Raw genomic sequence first — 27,796 nt, 5'->3', positions numbered from 1 at the left:
TAACCTGAACCTGTTCATATACCATTGAGAAAGCTAATTGTAGGCCAATTGTCACCATCAAGGCTTTTCTGCAGCCCTGTGCGTCCCCAAAATTCGCCAAAGGACTGTCCGAACCTCTGAAGTCCAAATAGAAGCTATTCCATGACCATTGTTTGCACATCAATGCAATTCCATGCTTCTTCTGTAGTCCTGGGGTCTCCACAGAAAGCAGGGAGAATCATAAATTGTAAGGTATTACATGTTGACACAATAGGGAGAATCATAGGGTCACATCCTAAAATCAGTGCTCTGGCTGAACCCTAAGAAAAGGAGGTCTACAAATGAAAGCCCTTCTTTCTCCTAGACTATGGCTTGAATATGGCAATTAGAAAGGCTTGTGAGCTAGTAACTGTATCTTGGTTAGATGAATTTGTTCAAAGGAAGGGCCCTGAAGGAATCTAAGCAATAGGGGCTGATCCCATGGGGACATGCCTTTATATGGAGAAGGCCTAGATTATATTAATCTCTTCAGGAATCTGACAACCAGAGTTTCCTCTTCTGCTTTACCCAGTGGGGCACCCCTCAGAGCTTGAAGGGTGGCCCACTGGCCCTTAGGGTAGATACTGCTTACCGCTTGTAGAACCCATCTTGGAGGAATTGAAGACTGACTGCTATACCACTTTGAATGGGGGTGGGGCAGTAGACTTCTCATGCCACTTTAAAAAGTTCATGCAATGTCTATTTCATGACTTCAGGTTTTATGGATGCATAGAATGGAGAATTGTCTCTGCCACTTGTTCAGAAATTCCAAAGAAAAACAACCTTCCCCCCTTCCTTTCAGACTGGCCATCAGACTCTGTGCACCCCTGAGACCTATCCAAATTGTGCAGAGCAGGGCCATCTCGGGAATCTTCATACTTCCTGATTCTAGCGTTCTAAAATTGTGGGAAACCATTCCCTTCTTGATCATTGGAGGACCACCAGAATCACAAGGGATCTGCCCTCCCTGATCTTCCAGACAACTTTTGGAATCAAGGGTATTGGTGGGAAGGCATAGACTAAACCGTTCCAGGGTCAATGAATCATCCACTGCTTGTCCCCCCTTCTGTCAACAGTTTGACTTTCACCGATGTCAGGGAGGCAAGCACATCTATCCTGGGGGTCCTGAATCTCCAGCAGATTTCCAAGAAAGTTTCATCTGATAGCGTCAGTTCCTGAGAGCTCAAGAAGGCTCTGTTGAGTCTGTCCACCTCAAAACTCTCTATCTCCCAGATGCAAACTGCCAGCAGGGTTGATAGATGCTTCTCTGGCAAGGAACCTATCTCTCAGACCAGGGAGTTCAGGGATTACGGCCTTGATCCCCTCTGTCAGTTTATATTTGCCCGGCACTGGAACTGACCATCCTGACTAACAATGCTTGGTCCTTTAATATCCCAGAGCACTTCCTAAGAGCCAGTGGCATAACATAAAATGTGGAGGTCCCCCTGTGACCCATTCTGATGACATCTCCCCACCCCTCCTCCACCAAGCATGGTAACAGAGCACGGGCCATGCCACACTCTGCGTCGACCTGGACTACCACGCATAAGCAGTGACCATTATGATTATGCTGCTGCAGCGGCATGCCACGCACTGCACTATGTGAAATATATAAGTATGTGTTTTCATTCAACCTTAACTCTTTCACCTAGCGTAGAAACCAGGGGCCTTTGCCTTGCTCCGGCCACCCAAAGGTACCATCCTACTCAGAGCGTGGCCAGTAATATTATTTATAGTAACAATACTCCTTATGTGAGTAAAAAACGCCTTGCCACAGAAAATGTCCAGTCTGCCTGTCCCCTTGTGCTATAAATGCCCCACCCCAAATAATCTTCCATGCAATAAAATACATCAAGTTGGCTTTGCCCATAGATGCCAGTAAAACATATAAGAAAATCGTCCAATGCCCCTTGCCTGGGCCCCCATGTTGCATGCCCACATTCATACCCATTCACCCACCAGTCGCTCATCCAGTGGTGGCTGGTGATTATTTTGATTGGATGAGCGTTAAAATGTCCTACAACTATACCAGAGTGACCGAGTGCATAGTAAGGGAGACTGAACCAATAAATGTAGATTTGGGGTTGTTTCTATGCCCCCTAAAACATATTTAAATCAATGGTTGAAATGGTACAGTACAGCACATTTGATGTATAAATTGGGTAAAGGCAGACTCTTTGCAATTGGTTTTGTATGGTAACTCCAATCCAAAAATCCAATAGTTGCAATTCACCAACAGTGCACAGGAGCAATTCCCAACACATTTTGTTGATGCTTTTGTCAACAATATATGCCACGATAAAAGCATTTTCACCCTTGTTGTTCCCAGACATTTCCATGCTGGCTTCACGAATATATGCCAGTATTCTGATATAAGAACATACTCATGTTTGCTTTTTGTGTAATGCCAGTAAAGATACTATACAAGAACGGTATCCCGTTGTTTTGCCGACAGTAATCACAAAGTAATTACTTCAATATTTCATTGAAAACATATAGGTATTTGCTGGTAGTGTAGGGAAGGCATGGTGTCGAAGTAAGACAGACACAAGTCACCACAGTTCAAGGGTGTTTATTTAACTTTCACAAAGGGTTGAAAAACGCCTATCTAAACCTAAATCTAAAGATGGGAGCAACCTAAAACCATCAAATAATGGTGCTGTGGTACTCTTGTTCAGAGGAGAATTGCTTAGCATTTCGGTGCTGGACTTCCCCATGGTAGGACAAAGACTGATATGCGGGGACATTTCTTCTCTGTGAAATGAAAAGTGAGCTAAAGACTCAGTTGAGACTCTCCCAGGGGCCATCCACCCAGGAACAAGTCAACGGGCTGTGTTCGTGCTGGTAGAGAGTTTCCCAGAACCCCCTTTGTTTCAAATAATAATAATGCAGTCCTAGTGGAGTCTTGTCAAAATAAAAGGGCCTATACTAAAAAAATGTATTGCCAATCCTTACCGCTAATTTACAATTAGTGTGGGGGAATGTTCATGAAAAAGAAAGAAGTATTCACAAAAAGATAAGTCATGATGTTCGGGCTGTTGACCTCCCTTGCCCATGTTTTCAGCACGGGGTAAGGTAGTTCACTCTAGCCAAGTACACAAGGATACTGTTCTATTTCTAACATCAATGCCTTCTGTGCCCAATTCTCTTTTCCCTTCAAAGTCTCTTGATTCAGAGGGCCTAAGACAAAACAGTTTCCTGATTCAGGTGTCTCACCATGGATCACCCCTCAGCCAGGCTCAGATCCCTTTTAAAAACAAAAGCTTAACGTTGGATCCCCTTCTTCTGGGCTTAGATCCCCTTATTACAAAATCAAAAGTTCAACGTTGGATCCTCCTCTTCCAGCCTCAGATCCCCTTCTTTGCTCACATGGACGCACATGCACATTACATACACAATCATAGCAGACACACACTCACACATACACATTAAAAAAAGGTTTCCTTACCTGTTCCCTGCAAGCAACATTCCTCCTTCCTTCCAGACCTCTGCTCTGGAGCGACATACAGACAGGAAGCAGGGACTCTGCTTCCTGTCTGACATGCGCAACAAGCGACCTGTAGGAAACAGGCCTCTATCCTGTGCCAACTGCAGTCCGCCCCCGCTTAGCCCTCGACCTGACTTAAAGTCAGGGTGAGGGCTGTATCTGGGGCCTTGACCTGGACTTGGGGTGGCAGGACCTCCCACACTATTTGAGGGTCCCCATTCTGCCAATATCTGAGGGGAGGAAGGTGACAAGTGAATTTGAAAAGTGTCAGGAAGAAACATCAGAGAGAAGGAAGACAGAGATTGCTTTATGGGGGATACAGAGAGTGTATTATGGGGGATGGAGAATTGAATTGTAAGAGGGAACACTAGGGAAGATGAAAGCAAAGGGACTGGAGATCACACAGAAGGTACTAAAGGGAAAAATGTAAAGACTACCAAGTAGAAAGTTGGATGACGTTTTAAGAAGGACAGATGAGAGAGATGAGAGAGAGTTATGAAGGAGGCTATGAGTTGCCTCATGAAGAGGTTGAAAGTTGCATTAAAATGGAAGCCACAAACAGTCATTTGTAGGGGGCGAGCCTTGTTATTAGATGGTCGAGCCTGGAAGGGGTATAGGCAAAAGCACATGGATAAATAATGAGGAGTTACAAAAGGAAGGACAGTTTTGAGAGTTGAGAACAAGGGGTTCAGAAAAGGTCCCTTAGTTATGAGATTGTTGGGATTTCTTGAGGAGGAAGGTGAGACTAATGCTTCGGGGAGTATGCCCACGACTTGGAGAATAATGAAATTAAACTGCTAGATAAGGTTAGGTTACCAGAGGTTTATCAGAAGCTCTGCCCCTACCACGAACCTGCTCGTACATTTACCAATGTTCCCAATGTTTGGGCCTACAATGAACGCAGATGTTGGTCCTGGAAATAAAGATTAAGGGGACTCGCCAGAGCAGAGGATGATAAGCAGAGGACCAAAATCTATCGATCAAGGAGACAAGAAAAACATTTAGGGAACCCTAAAAATACAATATGGTTGAAATAAATTGTGATTTGATCATCTACACTGATGGGAATGGGGAAGATGGATGAGTATTGTCAAGCTAAGGCTTGAACTGTTGAACCCAAGGAGAAGACATCCTGTTGTTGTAACTCACCCTAATAAAGCATTGCTTAAACTTATATCTGAGCGTTGTCTCATTTTGATAATACTCTGCTTTGTGACATATGATTTCAGAAATAGAATCTACCAGGCTTGACCAGGAAGCCCACCATGAGCAACACCCCCGCTTTTAAAAGTATTTACAGAATCAAGGAGGGTTGAGCTCCCTTTTAAAACAACTCCAATGTTGGCAGACCTGGGCTCATATAGCATACCAGGTGGCCGGGTCTTAGTTGTCACTGGCTTGAAACAGACTTATGCATTGATTTCTGCTAAGTCCAGGTTGACTGTGATGTATGGTGTAGACGTCATGTTATTGCAGTGGATGAACTCTATTGAGGTATATTTAAAATGTTACTCTTCAATCCTAGGAATGGCATATTATTAGTACAGGAAGGGTATCCAATGGCCCAGTGAGTTTGCATCCACTCCAGCAGTTCAGTGAGTTTATGAAGCTTTTTAAAGCTGTAATTAATGCACATTAAGGGCTCGCTAAGACTATGAAAGGGGAAAAACAGATTTAGCTCATCCATTACAAAGCTGAACTGAAGTCAGAAATGGAAAGTGTCAGATGCGGCCCCTGTCAGTCCAGAGTGTGCAACAGTACAACCAAATGGCATAGCCCCTTGGTTATTTACCAAACTATGTGGAAGAGTGGTAAGGTAAGAAGGAATACTATATCATAGAAAGGAGAGGTATTATCTACTGAGCAGAAACAAATGTTAAAGGCGATGCAAGACTTACTATCTGCTCCTACTGCAAGTCGTTTTCAGAAGAACTGTGTTAGATCTACAACATTCACACATGACAGTAGGCCATTAAGGCATCACCAAGATGCAATACCTTGTTCTTAGTAGGTTCTTCTTGGCAATGGATAGACCAAACCATGATGACGTTTTGTTATAAATGTAGTATTTGCTTTTAACAACTCAAATAGTTATTGAACCAACTCCTTACAACACTTACTTATTGCTGACATACCATTCTCGAGTCCAGGCATGGACAATTTGGCTAACATAAGTCATTCCAAAGCAGAGAACAGATAGGTTTTGGTGATTGTGGATTAGACTATTTTACACTATCATCAAACGTGTATTGCCCTACTTTTCTCAGGTGGGCTTACCTAAATAGATCCTCACGCATCAGGGTTCAACATTAAAGTGTGATTACTGACTGAACTCATAAAAAAATGTCCCATTTCATCTAAGCTTTTGTCCCTGTATGTGATTTCCGCATAGGATGTAGTCTTGTTTCCATATTCATGCCTCCGATGTGGCCTCCCATTAGGGTGTTATACAATCCTTTCATAATCTGCTTTAACAATTTGGGTAGTGAATATGTAAGTGACTACCACATGAGAGATACAATGAGCATTTAATGGGTTTGTTTTACATGGCGTTTTTACGAATGCAGTTGCAGCCGTGTAGTCGGTTTTTTACTTCTGTGAAGAGGACAGCGTTAGTCCGTTGTTTATTGTGACACATATACGGGTCCCTTGAATCTCTCGCGCACAACACGATCACGACGCCGGGAGTAACATTGTGGGATGTGTTTTTGGTCAGTGCATCTGAGCCCATACGCATTGGAATTTCTTTCCATTAACAAGGTAAATTCATGATAGATGCAGAACATTAGGATGTAATGTGACCAGTAACAAGATGTGGGTACAGACAACATTGTGGTGTTTCATAGTTACCGTTATTATTTAAAGGTTGTTTACTTTGAAAGAACCCAGGCAACATGGGAGAAAACAATTACTAGGACCGTGGAAAGAACAACAATCAGTTACCCTGCGGTTTTACATCTACCGCATAGGAGGTACCATTACATTAGTGACGGTATACATGGTGATGGTTTTAGCCTCAACTAGCACTATAGTATTTGTGGATATGCATGATGTAATCGTTGTAAACACATGGGAGTGCATGATGGAGGTCGGCACGTAGCTTTTATATTTTGATAAGCACAAGATGGTGCTAAATATGGTGGAAATAGCGGTAAGGTGATGGTACGATATTTTTTAAAAAAAAGATATTTTTAAGTGTTTTCGGTGTTTTATACACCGCATTGGTTTCTGTGTTTGTTTGCAGCACTGGCCAGGACCCGGGTTATTAAAGAACCATTAAGAAATATTTTAAGGACTTGACAATAGAAGTCTGAGGTTACTCGAGTGTGTATTAACACACCAGCACTACGAACATCCTATTAGGAGGTATGTAGTCGTTTTGTAGCAATTGGGAGGCATGGTTGATAGCAACCGATGTACCTCAACCAGTACATTGCAATAAATTAGCAAGGGTACTGGTTTGTCTAGCTATTGATGTGGAGCTTATACTGACTTACATTTTTGGATGGTGGTGATATGTAGTGACAGTCCCCCCTTTGTTTTCTCTATTTGTTGGCTTTAGGAGCACTATTTGAAATCTCTTTGTGTGCCCCTGGATTGCATGGTGGAGAATAAGGAAATAGAGTTCTTCCCCTGAAGAAAGTTCATGCATTCAGTGCAATGAAGAACTGAAACATGTCGGGATTGCTTTGCCTGAGTAATAATACTCAGATTGCTGAAGAAGTGTTAAAATCATTTTTTGTATGTTTTTGTACTGTGTTGTATTTTTATATGAATATATGTATGTGGAATTAGTGATTTGTACTGTATTTACATCTACCTTGTCTTGTGTTGTTGGGTCATTTTTAGGAAAAATCTTTTTAGGAGTTTTAAAAAAATTCATGATAAACTTTATTAAAATAAACTGTTTTGATATTGTGTAAAATTATCAGGTACTAAGTCTATTTTTTCAAGAATAAGTGTACAGGTAGGCACTTTCACACCATACTGGATGTATAGATCAGCATTGTTTTAGAAATGTGATTTCTGTCTCCTTTATATATATTAAAATTTGTGGTTGCCCCCTGACCGTGTGAGAGAGGGAGTATTCCTAAAGGGGTTCTATGTGCCTTTAATAAGGTCCATTTCATCTAAGAACACAAGAGAACACATGAGTTTGATGAGATATCTGGTCCATCAACGCTTACAGGAGCATCAAGAAAAACAGAAACGATTTCATGTTCATGAAGGCAGCTTACAGACATTCCTAGTGGTAGATTAGATTCTAGTGCTCCTTACCACCTTCAAAAATAAGCCCATGGCAAAGTGGTGTGGGCTCTATCGATTTGCAAATGTTATGAGTGACTTGAATTATCATGTGCAGTAGGTGGACCATCAGAATCCACTGCAGGTATGCCATATTCACTATCTGAAGGCATGTTAAGATGAAGCAGACATGAATACACCGTAAGACCAAACAAGGAATTTAAGAAAGAGAATTCCTAAGAAACAGAAGGTCCCATGATCTACAAGATTTTCTCAATCATTTCTGAAATGTGTTAGTTGACAATTCTGAAAGTACAACCTAATTGTTGGATTTCAAAGAACCAGCTCCAGTAACATCCATCCAGATCCTTTTCTAATTGTTGCCAGAATCCGTACCCCAGCTGGTCTGGTCAAAGGTGAAAATGCTTTTGGTGTGTGGCATCATTAACCTCTCTCTGATCCACTGGACTTCATCAGTCATGTTGGTCACTAAGCTGGAAAGTTTGTAGAGTTATTTTCCATCCATGGATTTATGCAAGGTTAACGAGTTTCCCGTTTAAATAAACAGCCAATGCCCTGTATAGGTGAAATGATTTAGAGAATTGAGGCCACCACATACATCTCTTCTCTAGACTTAGGGACTGGCAAAAAGCAGCATTTTCAATATCTAGTAGCATTTTTAATTTCAATGTCCAACCCCTTGGTGTACATGGAGCCACAAAACCTTTCTGAGGGTTATGTACTGGGTTTTCCAACTGCTTCATGAGCAAGGAGGCATACCTTAATGATATTAGGATATTCAACAAATTCTGGGCATAACACAGTTGTCATCACTATCTGGTAACTTAGAGCCTAAGAAAAGCATGTCTCAAAACAAACCAAGATGAGTGTTTTCTTGCTTGCTCTTAGTGACATATCCAGGGTTTAAAGTCTGGTTGGTAAATGACTTAACAACCCCAGGTCACCTAGGTAGAAGCCTTTCTGAAAGACTGAAAACCTCACACGAAGATGGAACCCTGGGGTTTCTTGTGGCAAGTGAGCTACTACAGAATTCCGTAAATTAATTTTCATCTCAGCTGAAGAGACTCTCAAGGATCAGCTAAAACTTTTCAAATCCAACAGTGACATTGACGGACATATCATAGGAGCCCCCTGTAGAAAGAAATCACACTATGCCATCCACAACTCACCAATATGCCAGATTTCCATTAAACATTAATTTTACAAACAGACACTGTTCTGTTCTGTTCTCTTCTCTTCTCTTCAAAGCACTCAATAAAATGTTAACAGCCATAATATGGCAGCTGGGAATTCACCTGCCTATGGATTATGTGGTCATGAGGAGTGTATGCCACAATCTGAAGCATGATGGTGCGATTGGATCAGGTAAACAGGTGGTAACCAGGTCTGTTCCAGGGGACCATCACTTAAAAAACACCCCTTCATTACTGCAGCTTTGAGAATTGGCCCAGTTAGTATAACTTATGTAAAAGAGAATTATTGGTTGTAATAATAATCCCCATTCAAGAAAACATGCGTTCTGGAGAACCGCAGAGTAATGGGCTTTTGATGGCATTAATGGACAAACTCACTCTACTATGTTTCGCACAGCGTAGATATTGCAACAGTCTAACCTGGCACAACACGATGAGGGCAGCCTGCACCTAGGAGCTGGATCTGCAGAATTTAGAACCAAGATGTCCAATGAGCCAGAAAAAGACTCTCTCTGTGATGCCGCACAGCATGTATATCCCTATTATAAACAGGCAATCATAGGAAGGCCCAAGAGGAGGAGCATATCCTAATAAAAACAGTAGGTCTTTGAGAGAAGTTTGGGGAAGGAGAGTTAAAAAGCAACAGCCAGACATTGCAGAGAGTGGAGGATGAGTGAAGGGCAAGAGAAATACTTGATATGTACAAGAAGAACAATGAAAATAGGACATAGTGAGGAAGACTGTGGCAAGTACATTACAGGGGTGGAATCAGGAAACACCATAGATGCAAGGTGAAGAGTGTATTAAGATATTAAGAGGGACATACGAGAGAATATTAAGGTGGAGGCCAGCCTGAGCCTCCGGGAGGAGAACAGTGATGGATCTTTGAATAACTGTAGTAATGGTCTCCCGTGTTTAACGATGCTGAAAGGGTTAGAGGCTTGGTCCTCAAGGGTAAGAGCACATGGTAAAAGGTAGCAGTGATATTTCCCATGCAAAAGGCATGATTCACTGTGTTCTGGTGGCTTGGTTGTGTCCTTTGGCTAGTTGCTTGAGGAGTAGGCCACCCAGGTTTGCAGCCAGAGATTTCATAGCAACTCTGTGCTCTTTTTCAACCTGGTGGTTGAAACTAAATCTCCCAATATGGTGAGATGATGGAGTCCTACCAAAAGGTCAGTGACAGCATCCACTGAGTTATCTGAGTTAGGAAGCTGAAAGTGGAGGTTGGCATGGTTAAATCATTGTTCAAAGCCTGATGTCTGAACAATTTCGATGAACCTTCATATGTTCAAGAATGCTGAGGCTACAGCAAGGTAGACTTAGGAGCAAGAGGACATGGCAACATGGGCCGGGTGTATTAGCCATTATGCTTGCTCCAAGTGTGAGAGAACTACTATTCAAAACAGCACATGATACAAATGCTATATGGTAAAAACAATAGCAGATTCCACCCACACCTATTCCTCAGGAACAAGTAAATTGCAGTGGTACCAATGATCAGAGATATTCAGTGGGAGGATTTACAGTGTGGCACTCTCAGTCACAGAGACTCCAGAGACAACATTGACCTAATGCCATCAGCTCATCTGAAAACCTGGTCCCTTGGAAGAACAGGTTGTCATGTGCCCACATTATGAGTTACTGCCCCTGATCACAAAGAAAGATTCCAAAAATGAGTAAAGCAACAAAGTAAATGTTTGTAATATGTGTTGAGGTTGAGTCTGTGGAAATTTGCTGGCATTGCTCCTGCTCCTGGTGAAAAGATATCTCGGAACACCTTTTTTCATGCAGAAGGTCAAGTAACTGACTGTTGGGAAGGACAACATAATCCATGCATCTGCTCTAGTAAATGGCAGCTGGCCAGGCAATGAGAATTAATCGGTACATGAAAGATTCAGATATATCTATTGGAATGGCGAGTCCATAGAATTGCTATGTTGAAACCCAGCAATGCTAATCAGAGTTGCCCAAACACCTTAACCCTGCAGAAGTGGCGTGAATGGTACACATTTAGATCTAAGGTCTTGTTCGCTTTGTTGTTGGGTTTGGTTTGTCAAACACCTGAAGGAACTGACAGTCCTTTTGATCAATAATACGAAAATGGAGTGCGCACTGATTTACCATTATGTTTCCAAAAAGGGGAGCAAGTTACACTGTAGTAGGCATAATGGAAGGGGACATAATGGCCTATTTTACAAATTGTGCCCGTTCATGTTTATATGACTGTAGTGTTGTGCATAGGGACATTCAATATACACTATATAGTATCTAATATCCATTGTGGTTTGGCAGAAGAAAAAACATTCAGCACAGTATTTCCGCAAAAAATGTTTCCCAAATAAAAACAAAATATGTAAATCCCGAAAGGTGCTTGAATTTACCGCATTTCGAATCCCCCTAACCCACCCTCACCACACATGGGTGTCGTGGGTAATGCCTAAGAGGGGGGGAGAAGTGGTGGTGTAATGTGAGGTATCGAAGTACTCCCACCCTAAGGGGAAAAAGGGAAGGTGGGAAACAAGAGGGGAAAGAACAACACCATTCTACCAAAAAGACGGGTATGAACAACGGAGGACACGGCAAGCTCGGGATCCAGGAAAATGGCTTATTGGTGCGATCTTTTTGTGATCTATGTTAACTCGTTCAGATGTATTTTGATCAGGTTGATTCTATGTATGCTTACAACCTTCCATGAAATGAATTCATGGCCTTGATTTGGGACCATACATAAACGAGTTTAAGCTATGAAATGCATTGAACAAATTGCTATACACATGTTTAAACACAAATCAAATAATGCGAATACATACAGAAATGTAGGTTGTGGGTATCTGACAAAAGTACTTTCCCCTTCAATGTTGTGATTCATTCCATTGTGACAGGCAAAACACGTGCACATATCACCACTGAGTACAATATATCGTGGCAGGATATTATTTTTATTAGCAAAGTCCGACATCTAATTCTTGATATTTTCTTCTAGGATAGGTATTTTGATTCTGTTTTTTTTTCACAAGGGATTGACCACAGTCATTAGGCATTGGTAAATTTAATTGGAGAAGTAATTAGTTTAGCGGGTAATTTGTTACACTGTGTCTAAACAGTAATCATAAGCACACGCCATATGTTTTTTATACATGACCAAATCATTTGCATAGTGTTTATGCGCTATAAATTACAGCAACATGAAAAATCTGCTGACAGGAATTAAGTAGCATCACTGGTGGAGCAATGCGCAAAATCCTTCATTCGGGATCATTTAGGTAATGTCCCATTCACTTAAGATTCATGAGTGCAGGCCTTTACAGATTGCATATGCATTCCATAGACCCAGGGTTATCCATTATTAGGTGACAGTCCACCGTTTCCCATTTCACATGTTTATTTTGCGCACAATTAACTCTATGATAACTCTCCAGGTTATGCGCCAAAACTCAAAACTAAGCTTCTCGATTTAAAGAAAATACAATAGGTGCGCATATTGAGGATACCGCAATCACCATTCATTTTAATGCGAGATTCAATATATACAGTGGCCATCATTCATGGATTTAATTGTGTGTAAAATCAGAACTTTGTTGGCCATTGTACGTGCAAAGCCCTGTTCGTCGATTCATGGAATTGACTGTGCAGGACTTTTCCAGGGACTTGTGTGGATTTCGCGCCAGGCCGGCACATCTCTGCGAGTAGTCGAGCGCCTTGCGCGAAACCGCAAGCAGAGTGTGGGCTGGGCCTACTCAGTGACCCAAATAGGTGGTGGAACATTCAGAATGAGGAAGAACACATGAAAATGAGGGCGTGGTGATGGACGGTCCACGGCTAAGCAATCACATGCCCATTCCAACGATAATCCAACAGATGGATTATCAACCCAGAACGTTGCGTCGGGAAGAAACACATGCAAACCCTGTGATCCATGTAAAACATGATAAAAGACGAAAACTTCAATGCGCATAGGAAACAATGCAAATAAGGCACAAAACACACATCAAAGTAACCTCTACTCCCACGATGAACACAGGAATAGTAGGAGCTATTGTGCACAGACACTGCAGGAGGAGGATGCCCAGGGGCTGATCTGAACACCACATACCGCATTGATTTGGATGCCGGATGACCAGGTATATGCCAGGTACAGGCCCCCCCCCACATAATTCTAGACTTCATTAGGAAGTGGGAAGATGGCTTAGCATCACCCACAAAGTGCTCCCAGACCCTTAACTCCCTAGAAAAATGCTGAATGCACTCCATTTCATTACAACTGGGTCCTTCCAGCAAAACACTGCAATAGGTGTTGGGTTATTGCAGGCCACCCATCTCACGGTCTACACCAGGTATTGTCATGCATAACAAAATGTGTATGTGTGTGCAGGCACATATATATGCCCTGTGAGACACCTTAAGGCATCTCACTTACTAGTCCCAAGGGATCTGTCATCCAGGTGGCCAGGACACGGCTATAGCTATTGGATCCAGTTCCTGGGGGTGGACCAGTGGGGGAGGATCACCTGGATGGGGGGTCCTCGGGGAGAGGAAGTGGGACATCGATGGTAAAGACACGGTATCCCCTTCCTTCTAACACCTTTCCCCCATCCTACCCTGTATGGATATTTTGAAGCTCTATCCCCCCCTTTCCCAACACGAACATTTTCTTACACCGTAACAGACAATGGACTAACACCAGAGCTGTTTACCAGACATGTCCCCACACAAGGGTCAGGCAGAGTCAGGCAATTGACAATAATCTCACACATCGTAAGGCCATTTACCTTCCTCACAGGGATAAAACGCGGAGCATGAGAGCACACTACAATGAAGGCTAACCGCATGAGGAGACAGCTACACCAAACTTGCAGTTCAAATGGAGGAGAAAGGTGGTGAGACCTGGAAGGATGACGAAGGGGGAACTGCCCTTGACCTTTTCAACTCAGACCTACCAAGCCTCCAAAAGGGAATTACAAGTCTGGGAAGTGCAGTTGGCATGTGGAGTGACCAAAATCAACTGTGCACGGGGGCCTCTGGCATTGATAACGCAGGCGGGGAGGTATGGTGGCAATTGTGGTATCATCCTTGACTCCAGAAGCAAACCAAGACAGCAGACCTGACACAATCAGCGAGTCAGACAAAGCTGACTGTGAGCCGAAGAATATTGAGCCCAAGGTTGCAAGCGGCAACATTAGATGAACGCAAGAACGTGAGAACAAAGAGCTGGTGTGAGTTTGAACTTTTGGGGGAAGCCCAGAGAAGGGCCAGCTGCAGAGTGGTTAGGTGCCAGAGGGGTGCTCATTCAAATGAGTTTTGCTGGCCCATTTTGCACTGAGACTGCAAGTACCATGAATGGGCAGTGTGAGGTGTCGGAGTGGCCCAACAAGGGTCACGTCAAATCCCTTGTAGTCTCAAAAGTCTCTGACCCATTACCAAGAGAAGGTTAAGGGAAGTTAATCCTGCATCGTGAGAAAATAAAGTGAACTGTATATTTGGCAAATGTGAACCTGACAAAGGAATGCCGAAAGAAAGCTAGGAAAAGGGAATTCATGCTTTCTGTTGAGATGATGCAAATTATGAACTGTAATAGGAAATCATGAACTGTGTTAGAGGTTCTTGAATATTGCAGGCTGCATTTGAAAGGCTGTAGTGAACCCGACGGAGGGAGGCCCATTTTGCAAGAAGAATTTGAGCGCAGCGGAGCGGGATCCAAGGGGCCAAGAGAAATCGCCCAAGGTACAGGATTACTGAAATAACTTCTGTTTGTTTATTTGTTTCCATGAGTAGGGGTGAAGAATAATACATCCAGGAACAGTGCGTTGAGGAGAGTGCACCCAGTTCAAAATTGTCAACAGAGTTGTTTGTTTACAAAAACATTAAAGTTCCTCAAGATTACGAGCAATATTTGAGAGGCCATAGTGAACCCAACAGAGGTTAGCCCAGTGTTGTCGAAAGAATCCAAGCTGGGCTGAGGAAGGTCCAAGGGGCAAGAAGCAGTCACCCAGAGATGCAAGAATACAGAAGGAACTTTTGTTTGCTTGTTTGTTGTTCAATCCATCAAGCCTTCTAAGACAAGAGACTTTGCAGAGAAGATTCTTGGCCCCTAAAGGTTCTGATATAATTAAACTGGAATTGTGAACCTCGTGCTGGAGAGGCCCAGGAGTGTGCTCAAGAAATCCCGCTTTTTCCCATACTAAAAACGTGGGGAAGGGAGACCTAGCCATACCATTCTTACTTATAATTTTGTGAACACTTATTTCTTTTCTGGTGAACATTCTCTCACACTCCTTTTTGCAAATCGGCAATCATTTTTATTTTAGTATAAGCCCTTTTTATTTGACAAGATGCCACTATGCCTGCCTTATTATTATTTGATGGTCGTTGCTTGCTCCCATCATAGAATTAGTGTTAGATTAGGTGTTTATCTCACCCATTGTAAAGTTCAATAAACACACTTGAAATGTGATCACTTGTGTCTGTTTTTACTGTTGCCACCATGAGTTCCTTACAGCGCCGATCAGTGGCGGAAAAGCAGACATTGTTCCAGGAATTGTATGCAGTAGCACACCTCCCCATGTATTAGGTGCAATTGACTGCACACATGTTGCACTATGGTCACCATGAATGATGGAGTACATCTACTGGAATCTTAAGCACTGGCACTCAATCAATGTGCAGGTAGTGTGTGATACTTATGGAATCATCATGGAAATATATGCCAATTTCCCAGGCAGCCCACATGATAGCTACATCTTCCACCAGTCAACACTGCACAAGGCCCTGGCATCTGGAAAACATGCCAATGCATGGCTCATTGGTGATAATGAACAGTCACACAAATGCATGAATGTGACACACTGAACAATAGACACTGACAATAAATGCCAATGACAACCATGTACACATTTACAGGGGACAGTGCCTACCCGCTGTCAACATTCATGACGACACCAATCCGGAATCCCACAACACCACCTGAGGTGAGATATAATACAGCATATGTAGCCACTAAGGCGATAGTGGAGCGTAGATTCGGAGTGCTGCAGTCACAGTTCTGCAGCACCCTTCACTACTCTGTTGGGGTGTTTCTATATGCATGACTGGTAGTATATAAAATCGAAGTGGCTGCATGTGTACTGCAGTGGAAATGCAGGTGGGACACCACCCGCACCAACAGGCACCATCCTTCCCGATGGTTGGCCAAGGGGCACGTGGAGAGGCTGCACACACTGTTACGCTCACCTGGCTCCCACAGAGGCGTCGGTCTGAACTGGACAGTTGCGGTCTCCACCAATGTGACGCGTAGGGCCGAAATGACGGACTGGACTCGCCCACCTAGCTTCGTTTGCTTGGCCCGCAGGAATATTCTTGAAAAGATGAGCTCTCCATCCTGCATTGAGTGCAGGGGCGCGTTGATAACCAGTTGCTTCACTGGCTCGAAGGAATTGGTGAGTTCCAGAACAATATTGACTCCGAAAAGTATGTAGTTCGTAAGAGTTCACATGTCTGACTTTCACTCTTGTCCGATTCCTTGCAGTTTGCAGCTTGACCCCAGCGAAGAGTTCCTCGTGGTAGCTGACGAAGTTCAGGTAAGGATTTGGCTTATCCTACAAAGTTCAATAAAATAAGGCCAGAATGTAACCTGTTGCTTGCTCCCTTATTCAGGTGTGGAGAGAAAATATAAAGTTCGGGGAATAATGCCTCCAGTGGTAAAATTAGGTAAGTCTTTTGTGGTAAGAAGAATTCCCCTTGTTTGTCCCTTAGTCTCACCTTGTTGTCCTTTTGTTCCCCTTAGGGGCCGGGGTACGGCGAGGATGCAATGGAGACTGCGCCAACACGTGAAGAGGAATAGTACCCCCAGCGGTAATAAGGCAAGTCTATGGGGGTAGTTACTATTGCCTCTGTTTCTTCCCTTGGCTCACCTTTGCTGTTCTTGTGTTCCCTTTAGGTACCAGAGTGCAGCGGGAACATGCAGAAGGATGCAGTGGATCGTGAGGATGCTGCGAAGGCCGGTGAGTTCAGCGCGACGCTGCAGCAGGCGAGGCGGCACGTGTAAAATGCTTCTTTCTTCCAGCTCGAAGGCGCGGTGGATCTGGAATTCAGGTAAGGATCGAAGGTTTTGCTCTTATTCTAACCTCTTCTCCTTCTGTTCCTCCCTTTTTCTAGGAGCTGCAGACAAGAGGCGGGCGTGGCAGAAGACTGGATGCAGGCTTGCAGACACGGTGAGCGTTACGCTGTTGGATGCAGAATAAGGCGAAGCGTGTGCTGCTCTTTGGGCGTGGTTTAAATAGCCTCCAAAGTAGTCCCAGGTAGGTATTCCTCCCCAGCCCCACCCGAGTAAAAAATAGTCCCTTCCAAGCCTCATTTTGCTTGGAGCTCTGCAGCATGGTCTGCATCAGGTACGCTTGCTGCATGGTCTGCATCAGGTAAGTTCTACTCTATGAGCCTGGCACCTATGGCACCAGGACTGACTCTCCATATGAGCCTGGCGCCATAGACGCCAGGACCGCACCCAAACAGCCCCTAGCAGGGGTTTTTGGGCTTGCTCAAAATAACTTGATGCCTGCTTCCGGGGTTGCTGGACTTGGTCTGGTGCCCCGGGGGTAGGCATCATGACACACACCCAGTTGGTGCATTCATACTTCAAATAAAGACTGGCCTATGTGGAGCACACACATGAGGCACATCCCAGGTGCCAATCAATGATGAATTGAGGCCTATCCTCCATGCCCACAACACCCTTAGAATGTGCTTCTGCGAAGGCAAACATGTCTGTGTCCATTAGACATAAAAAATCATGCACAAACTGAGCCCCAGATAAGATTTGTAAATGGAACTGAAAAATGCATCGACTTGGCAACATTCAATTCTTAGCACCTAGTCATTCATAGCAATCAAAAGCAACATGTTCACTAATTGCAGTCAGCCACTCAAAATACCACTGTACACCTGTGGGACTACGTGCACTACATGCTAAAACATGTCCATGTTGCTGTGAGCATGAAAGCAGGGGTGCAAGATTCCATATGTTACATACATTCTGTGAATAGTGAGACTTAACAATCCATATTAAAATAACGACTGAGTGTGAGCCAATTTGTAAGTGAGCAAAAGTGTTCAAGACACCCAAAGGGCCTGATTCAAACAAGTGTCAAATAATGGCACAATCCCATAGGGAAACACTCTGTGACTCATGCCCCAATCGGTATGACTGTGCACAAATCACCAACACAGTCAACTTGAACCAACATTGACCATGTAGTACACCCAAAGGCACACAGCAAAGTAACACAATCCCTGACCACCGTCACATGGACAACAACAACTGTTGTACACCTAGACTCCAAACCACACACATGCAACCACAAGTAGAAAGGATTTATACACAATGGATGCAAACTACAAAGACATGTGAAGGCAGCCCTGGGCCCAGTATGTATGTTCCACAATAAGAAAGAGTTTGAGTTGCCAACCAATTCCCAACAAAACTCTGCTCACAATACACAGTCACATCCAAGCTATCATGTAGATCCAGAAAGATGCAAGTGCACTGCAAGAAATATGCATATCTCACCTTATACCTTGTGTGCCTGCACCAGCTGGACTGTGCAACCTATTGATGTCCCCATGTGTCGATCTGTAAACCACCAAACCTATATGCTGTGTCCTGTACACGCATACAACAGCAACTTCACCTTCAATCGGAGCAAGCATATTCACAGACAGAATGCCTCTATAAAGAAAGACAAAACAATGTGAGGGCAAGCAACACATCCATGCACCCGAACATACAGCAACATTTGGCCCCATGAGTTACATGCAACAAACGCAAACAATAACTCACCAGCCACCTAGCACCCTGTGTCCCAGCACCCATGCAGCCAGATCTGCCCACCTCACACCATTGAACATGAACACCCCACAAAGTGACACCTTACCCAGCCACAACACCTACACTGCCTCACCCCCTAAGTGCCATGCAGTGAAGGACCATGTAACACTTACCCATTATCAGATTGATAACTCACATCTGGCCACATTCAGTATGACACTGAGAGGACCCTGAATAAGGGAACACTGAGAGGATGGAAACCCAAGATCACCTTGGAAATACTCCCAATGCCACAATACTGCACCCTCCTCATTAACATGGCACTGGGAAATTGCAGTAAACACTGGCAGGGTAGCTGATGATGCAAAGTCCAAGAAGAAGCGTTTGAAAAATATCACCAATTGCACAGAAGACAGGATCCTGCAGAGGCATCACTTCACAGAGGCAGCTGTCATACTGGAAGACAGTGCACCGGGGCAACTGGCATTAAACACACAAGCAGACATGAGAAAGCAATGAGAAACAGAGGCCAAGGACAAAGACACACAAAAGGGAGCAGGCAACAGGACAGTAGAAGGGAAGGCAGACTACACCAGGACTGGATAGAATTTGGTCAAATGTTCTTCCATCTGAAGGTAGCATTGAGATGCACTCAGCAGCTGCTAACATGCCTCTTAAAATGTGATGGTGTACCGTGCACAGTACATGTTCACCATGGCAACCAACAACCCCAAGACAATGGGCCTCATTACGAGGTAGGTGGTAAGAGATTAACAGCACCTGTAAGGGTACCGGTGCTGGTAATCCCTTACCAACCTACTACGAGTTCCCTTTGCGGGTCCTCCCTTAACGCCTGGTTTTACCAGGCATTAAGGACTGGACCCGCAAAGGGACCTGGACCTAAAAACGGTACCGCAATTTGCGGTATCGTTATTAGTGCCTTCCCCATTCCCATTGAGCCCTATGGCGGCTCAAATGGGAATGGGGAAGGGCCCTGGTGAATGGGGAATTACCACCCCCGCCAACCTTTGAATGGGGCGGTAATAGCTCCATTCACCAGGGCGGAGTCGGTAAGGATTTGGAGGCAGCCATGGCGCTAATAGCGCCATGGTTACCTCCAACGTCATAATGATGCCTCCTGTCTGTGGAGAACATGGCAACCCACAAATGGCCAGCAATGCTGTTATGTCTGTGGATTTGTCTTGGGACAGCAACTCCAGAAGGGGAAGAGGGACCAAGATTGGACTGCCTGCGCGAGAAGCTATGACTATTGATGAATCATGATATGGGATGCCATGTGGTAGGCAAGACACATGAGAAAAGGGCAAGGAAACACTCACCACCACATCCATCACCATGTGTCACAGCACACAAATAGTCAGTCCTGCTACCCCTCATGACACCTCAACAACAAAGGCCCTACAGTGACAGACCCCCTAACAACTACGAACCTGCACCCAGTACCACCCTCATTGTCTTGAGAAAACCACATGCATAGACGACACACCAGCCTACCATCACCATGTGTCACATGCACTCACGAAGCTGGACTAGTTCACCACAAAACAAGTAAAAGAAAAGTGATCCTAAATAATGCCAGAATCCCTGGCTCAAACCACTGCACTAGTGACATCCTAAGTGCCCTTCACTTACCTGCACAGGGTAACCACCTGGTTTACATCCACTGCATCACACCTGGAAATACATTTTCAAATCACAAAGAAATGCATTGCAACAACATAAAGATACTGGTCATCCATGGCAACTTGTGTAGGGAACAAGAAAATAGGCATGGACCATCCAGTGTCGATGGATGACAGAGTACAAGTGGAAGACAGGACACAGAGTGACAATTGCCTAGCAGTGGAGTGGAACGCGAGAAAGAGAGAGAGAGGGACAGGTGAAAAACACTCAAGGAGGAGACTGGCTGGAGCAGAGATGAGGATGGATATGTCTGAGATCATAGTGGGAGAGGGCAGAGAGAAGTTGTCCAAGCGAGGAAGACATAGACATGAACACCTTTGCAAGAAGCTTTCAGGTCAGAGAGCCTGGTAGTAACAGAGATGGAAATGTACCACATGTAGTGGGCCATGAAAGACAAAAGTGGCTGACTGGCAACAAATGGGCACATGTGAAAGATCACTCATAATCTCTACATCAGAAAAAAACACTATCAACATCCACCATGGCATGCAAATCAGAAAAAGACCCATGTACGCTACATCCCTGCAAAGAAGTGCCTACAACCACATACCCATATTACACCAACCAACATTCACCCCTGTTGGACACCACTGCAAATGGACCATATAGTCAAAGACTAAGGGAAACAGAGTAATGTCAGCCTGAAGGGCGTGTCAGTTTCCCCATAACAAATGAGCGAAAGCCCAGTGGAGTGCAGCTCCAGGAAGAGAGGAGATCTTCCATTGGCTATCTGAGATTTGAGCGCTAACCAAATCTTGGATAAGAGAAGGGGCTCTGCATCCATTCCATCTTGATCTTCTGTGGTTCACACAAAACTCCATAAGGATCCAAGTAGGCTTAACAAGAAAGCAGACTCAAGGAACCGCTGGTGATGTGCTAAGAAGGTTTGGCACCCTGACCCTGGGGTTGTCCTGTCGGATGCCTGTTTCTTCATCAAACCAACAAGCCCTGCAAGGGTGCATCACCCCTTTGGATTAGTGGCAACAACTACTCTTGGCTTCTCCTACTTACCCTCGCAAAGAGCCTCTTCGAAAGTGTTCCTGAGCCATCCAGTGAACTGTCATGCTCGAACCCAGGGTATTGGGCAGGAATGCCGCCATCGCGATATGAGACTTGGGACTTAAAATGGCTAGCTTGTGGTCGTGGGCCCTCTTCCACTAAACCTTGTTGTCCTCTGGGTCACGATTTAAAAGAGAGCGCCACACTGCAAGCATTTGCGGTCCCTGTGTCATCCCGCTGTGGTTACCATTGCTGAAAGTGCCTGCAGTTCTTGCTTTCCATGTTCTGAAATGTGCTGCACCAGAACTATCCTACTTCTTACTTTGAGCGCTGAGAAAAATCATATGTCCTGCCATGGACAATCGTCCCATACCGCAGCCACTGAGAGCCGGAGCGTCCTGAAACTGCAGGGTTAAAACCTACGGGCAAAGTGGGCTACACTGCCAAAGTTTGGTCTGACTGTGTTGAGGGTCAATGAGTGCTTTCCTAACTTACCGGTGGCCACCTGGCACATCCATTAATTTTTACGCACAAGTGTCCCTCAAAATGTACTCACCTTTGCTGGGATAGCCTGCCCTCTCCAGCTATTCCCGAACTCCAAACGTCACTCTATCCACAAGTGTAGACCCTCTTCTAGGAATAGTAACTTATTCTCCAGCGCCTCAAACCCCTTCCTGTGCAGCTCCCCTGCTGAGAAGCCGCTTTAGACATGACTGCGCATTGTTAACGCACAATAGTACTTTGAGAACTAGGCTCCTCATTTCGTCGGGCTAGACTACATATGTTAGGGATTGTTGATGAAGGACTGCCTAAACTGATATATGTGCCGAACTAACCCCTTTCTGTTACAGGTTGTGGTTATCTTCCTCCCCCATCATCAGTACTAGGCTATTTGCAGAATTGTATATATGTTAACTAGTGAATGATTGTGTGTGGAATTTTTTCTTTATAACTGTGGTTTTATTGTTTTTAGATTATACAGGCCTATAATAAATGTATTTTTTATATACATCTATCTAAGAGTAATCTGCAGAGTTTTACTGTGTGTGCTCATTTTGGGCATCCGATCACTGTCACCCCTCCTGAGACTTAGCCTTGACCGCCTGCCAAGCTACTGTAGATTGGTCTGGTTTGTCCAGAAGGTTCCCCAGTCCCACTAAACTAGGGTGGCCTCCTAAACGTCTGCCCACCAGGTCAGAGTTTAGAAATCCATCTTAACAGTTCTCCCGACATACAACACCACGTCCTCCACTGGTGGTCTGACACACCACTAACTCTTCTGCCTCCTCCTCTGCATCTGGTGCATCCTCACCTGCACATGGACAGAGAAAAACATATTGAGCAATGTACAATGAGACACAAATGCACATTTGCATCAAAGTGCACTCAAACAACAAATGACAGGAAACGCAGGCTTCAGACACTGGACATTCACACAGTATGGGCTATAAGCAATGAATGCATGGCATTTGCTGACTAATGTCCCCCCTCCCTGTCATGCCCATGCCGTCAATGGACACATTGATATACAAAAGTGGCCTAAACGCACAATGATGGGCCATGCAACTGTCATGCCACTACACATACCAGGGAAATGCATTGCACATGTGACATTGTAATGCTAAAGGACATCACATGGCCACAGTCAGCCACCCATATCCACAGACACTTCCACGGTCAACAAATGACAAACAAATCAGGATCGGGACAGAGAACTGGAGACATAGAGGTCCTGGGTAAAGGTGAGTAAAGGGAAAATGCCTCTGAGTAGGTTCAGCTGAAAGTGGGCATTCTAGGCAAGGGCCGTGAAGTGAAGAGAGAAGGATAGAGGATTTAAAGATGCAACAAAGTCCATTGACCCACAAGAGGGTGAGGGGAGTGGGCCCATGGAATGTGGCCAGAGTGTGGGAGAGTAAAATGGAGCAGGTGTCCCAATCAGTAGTCTCTCTGTGTCACTGGCATTGTGGCAGAGATTGAAAGCAGTACACCATGCCTGTATAGCAGACGGCCCGTAATGCATGAGAGAGAGTGAGGGTGAGGCAAGTAGTGAGGTTTGTTTGAAAGCTGTGTGTCATCTGCATTACAGTGGCATGGCCTTGCCCTGTGGCTCCCACTCCATCCATGCTGGTGGGGAGGCTCTGTATGTGCAAATGTGGAGCGCATATAACATATACTGAGACACAGTACTTGGACATGGTGATAAAGGTCTTTCAGGGTCCATGAGTGGCATAGATGTGCAACAATCAGTCCCTACAGCAATGCCTCTGGCATGGGTGTTCTTGTTTGCAATGCAGTCCCAGTATATGCACATCATTCCACAATGCTGGTTCAAATGTTCATGGCCGTGCATGCTCAGACTGTCTGCCTCAGATACCTATCACATTACACATGCTGCACCAAATCCATCATGCCACATCTGGGTGTGCAATGTAGTTGGCATGTCTGACCTTATGACACAGGCATGGGGAAGTATGCAAGTATACAGTTCACAGCCAGGCCAAGGTATGTGCAACTGCACAGCACAATGATGGAAGTGACAAGTCATATGCCTCTCAAGTATCAACTGACGGACACATACAGGCCTCGATTTGCAGGCAGGTGCCTTAAAATGTAAGTCACAGAACATGTTTGAACAACTACATGTGATTTTCATGTTGCAAGGATGCCAACCTCTGCATGACAGCCCACCATCAGCTATGGTTCACCATATAGTCAATGGCTTACCCCTTACTACACTCATTTATATAAGTAACATCATGCCTGTAAGTGTGGTCTGTGGGCATTTATACAACTTTGCTCTGGGCACACCACAAGGCGTAGTGATAGACAGCTCAGATATGCATCATGACAAGGCATCCCATAGGAGCAGGTGTTAAATGGAACATGCAACTCAGTATGACATGATGTGACAGTTCAACATTGATTGCATGCAACTGTCTAGCAGTGCAGATTAACACGCCACAAGAATGTAGCAGACAACAGTACATGTAGGTGTCTCATGGTGGCCAGGTACTAGAAGAGTAGCCTATGGATGATGTGTACTGTCACACAAACATCTGCCACACGTGTCCGCCACACAGGGTACTCCCAGTTTGATGGCCATGTGACATGAGTCTATACATCACAAAACATGCATTACCCAGGGATCTCATACAACTGCAACCAGATGTGCCACTACACAAATAAAGTGGGTCATGCATGACTTGCAAATCATACGATGCACAATGATAGCCACTCACCAGATGTGTCCTCATAATTCTCCAGGCCTCCTACCCCTTGCACCTGCTCAAGGAGGATGAATTGTCTTGTGGCCCCTTCATGTAGTGTCAACAGCTCCTCCTCTGGTGGCCCCCTTCAGTTGCCAGAGCAGAGGCCAAGTTGACACCAAGCTTGTGCTTGGTGCAACGGGTGAGATCATTCCAGCACTTTTGAACCTGTTCATCAGTGTGCATCTACACCCCTAAGGCATTGATCTGGTCTGTGACACGCTGCCAATGCACCATACGTTGTGCAGGTGTATGGGTGGTCCACGTATACCGTAACATGTCACGATGGTGATCGATCACATAGTCAATGAGGATCTGGAGCACCTCATCAGTGAAGTTCTTCTTCCTCTGCTGGCCAGTGTCATTTGCTGTGACTTGAGGTTGAGCCTCTTCCCGCTGTGCAGGCCAGGGCATCCCTTCTTGCCCCGAGTGGAATGAGGTATTGGTTCTGTCCCTGTCTGGCTGGCACCATGTCAGCGTGCATGTGCCGGGCCACCTGTGGACTGGGGCCTGCCATGTCCTTCTCGGGCTGGGCCTGGGGCAGATGTCTCCACCCCACATCCCTGACCATCTGGGGCTGGGGCGGATGTCTCCACATAACATCCTGACCCCCAGTGGCAGGGGCAGATGTGTTCTCACAACATTCCCGACCACATCTGTCCCCTTTCCCCATTGGCGCCTTTCCACTCATGTCAGAGGTGTAAGGGATGAATGGAAGGCACACTGAGTTATTGTCCTGTGCAATATGAAGAAGGGAACAGTCTACGTGATGTGCGAGGTAGATGTGTGGTCCACCAAATCTCAATTGTACCCCAAAATAAAAATAACAGATGCGTGATACGCAGTGGCACCCAGAGACTCAAACACTGCCTACAAGACACACTGCACGCCTCAAAATGGGAAAAATATGCACGTATGCGTAGAGGCAAAACCCCTGCTCCCCAAACAAAATACAGTGCGCAGTACCTGAAGGGAACTGATTGCATGCCACTTTCAAATATGTGTAAATGACACTCATCCATCTTTGTTCCTTCACACGCACAACCAGTGCTGTGAATCCACATCCCTATATATCCCTGTCAATGCTGTGGCCGTGTTGGTGCACTGCGTGTTATGTAATTAACATGCTAAGGACCTTTATTTTGTTTTCAGCTGCCTTTCGAGCTACACACGGAAGACCCACTCTCCTAACACCGTGCCACTTTACCTGTCTCCACCTGCCCTGTGCTGCCTCCCACATTGTCATCTGCTGCTGCCTGTCCAGTGTGAGTGCTGGCTGCCCACCTGCACTGCCTTGGGACTGCCTGCTTTACTGCCATTGCCTGTGCTCCTGCCCTGTGATAACCTCAGTCAGTGTTTCGGAGTCCCACCTTTCCATTCCCCCACCACTGCTCCACGGCCCATCTCCAAGACCACCTTGGCCACCCACACCTGCCTCAGGGATTACCATGTCCGCACCATCTTCTTCCGACCAGAGCAGCTACCCACGACATCGATGCATAGGGCTGTCAACTTCCACCCCAAGGAAGTTAGTATCCTTGTGGATAAGGTCCTGGTGAATTATGATGCCCTCTTTGACCCAGCGCAAAGCAACGCAGCAAAGAAGAATTTAAGCAGATCTGGGGGGACATAACGGCTGCCATCAGTGCTGAGGGGGTGGCGGTCTGCTGCATCGAGTCTGTCCTTAATCGATGGAAGGACCTCAAATCCAGGGCCCACACCAAGGACCTGTGTGCCCAGAAGGACAGTGCAACCCTGGAGGTGCACTTTGATGTGATCGCTCATGGTGCTGCTTGTGTACTCAGAGTTTATGTGTGTGCATGCCATGTGTATGTGCTTGGTGATATGGCACGCTCACATATGCCTCTGCAATTGATGCATTGTGCGTTGCATGAGCACAGGTTGGGTTGTGATGAAGGCATGTTGTTTTATGTGATTGTGTGGAGTGATTACCAAGCAGGTGTTGGTATGCCCATGCTGTGAGCGGTGCAATCATCAGTGACTATTGGTGGCCAGGAATCCACTGTGTGTCTTGCCAACAATGTATCCACAGTGGTGGCCCGGCACATTTGTGCTTACATGATTTACCTGTATGTCCATCCTACCTATTTGATCATTGCTCACCCCTGTGCCCATGGCATATCTCCCATGGATATGCATCAGGTTGCAGTTGGGTCACGTTGCCTTTCCCATGTCATTTCTCTTGATATGTGTCTGTGCACTGCCCACATTGTGCTGTGTTTACCCGTAGATGTGTTATGACTATGGTTGTCATTGAGCCTGGGTTGTTGTGTCTGTTTCGATGTGAATTGCATGTCCATGTGTGTGATTATGGATGTTGCTGGTTGTACCTTGGACAAATCATATTTCGGTAAATGTTATTGATACTACACAGGCTTTGACGCTGTAAACTGCTGTTCTGTGTATCCTTTACTGCAGTTTCTGCATCTGAAGAAGAGGGCAGAAGCGGTGCAGTGGAGCATGGATGCAGGTATCATTCCACCGAACAAAGGTGCACGCCCCAGCCACTCCCCCATGACAGCTCATCTTCGAGGAGCGATGTGGCTGAGGTAGCACCTGAAGCATCGGGCTTGGCTTCTGGGGGTAAGTCCAAATAGGTGAAGGTGGCAGGATACTCCTCAACAGCGGTGGGACAGGGGGATTCCCCATCGGGCCACCCACAGCGGAAGACACCCTGGAGTCATCCAAGTTGACGGAGGTGGAGGCGAAGGAGGTGGCTGTTGCAGCCCAGCACATGGGGTCAAGGGGGGTGTTGAGGAGGGTGTGCATGCTGCAACCCTGTCCCAGGGGCATGAGGCTGTGTAGGCCACCTTGGTGGTGCCTATGCCAAATCCTGTCCTTGGGTCATCGGATGCAGCAATGCACACCTTCCGGGATGCCTCCACGTACAGAAGCATCCCCTTGCCCGCTGATGTGTCCATCAGGGATCAGGTGCTGCCCCTCCTGGCTGGTCTGATGAGGCGGTCTGCAGTAATAATGATTATGGGCAGGCTACTCTTGGTATGCTTGTCCGTCATCACAATGA

The sequence above is a fragment of the Ambystoma mexicanum genome, chromosome 4p (genome assembly GCF_040938575.1).
Source record: "Ambystoma mexicanum isolate Mex_15411 chromosome 4p, UKY_AmexF1_1, whole genome shotgun sequence".
NCBI lineage: Eukaryota > Metazoa > Chordata > Amphibia > Caudata > Ambystomatidae > Ambystoma > Ambystoma mexicanum.
Note: the sequence above shows the minus strand (reverse complement) of the source record.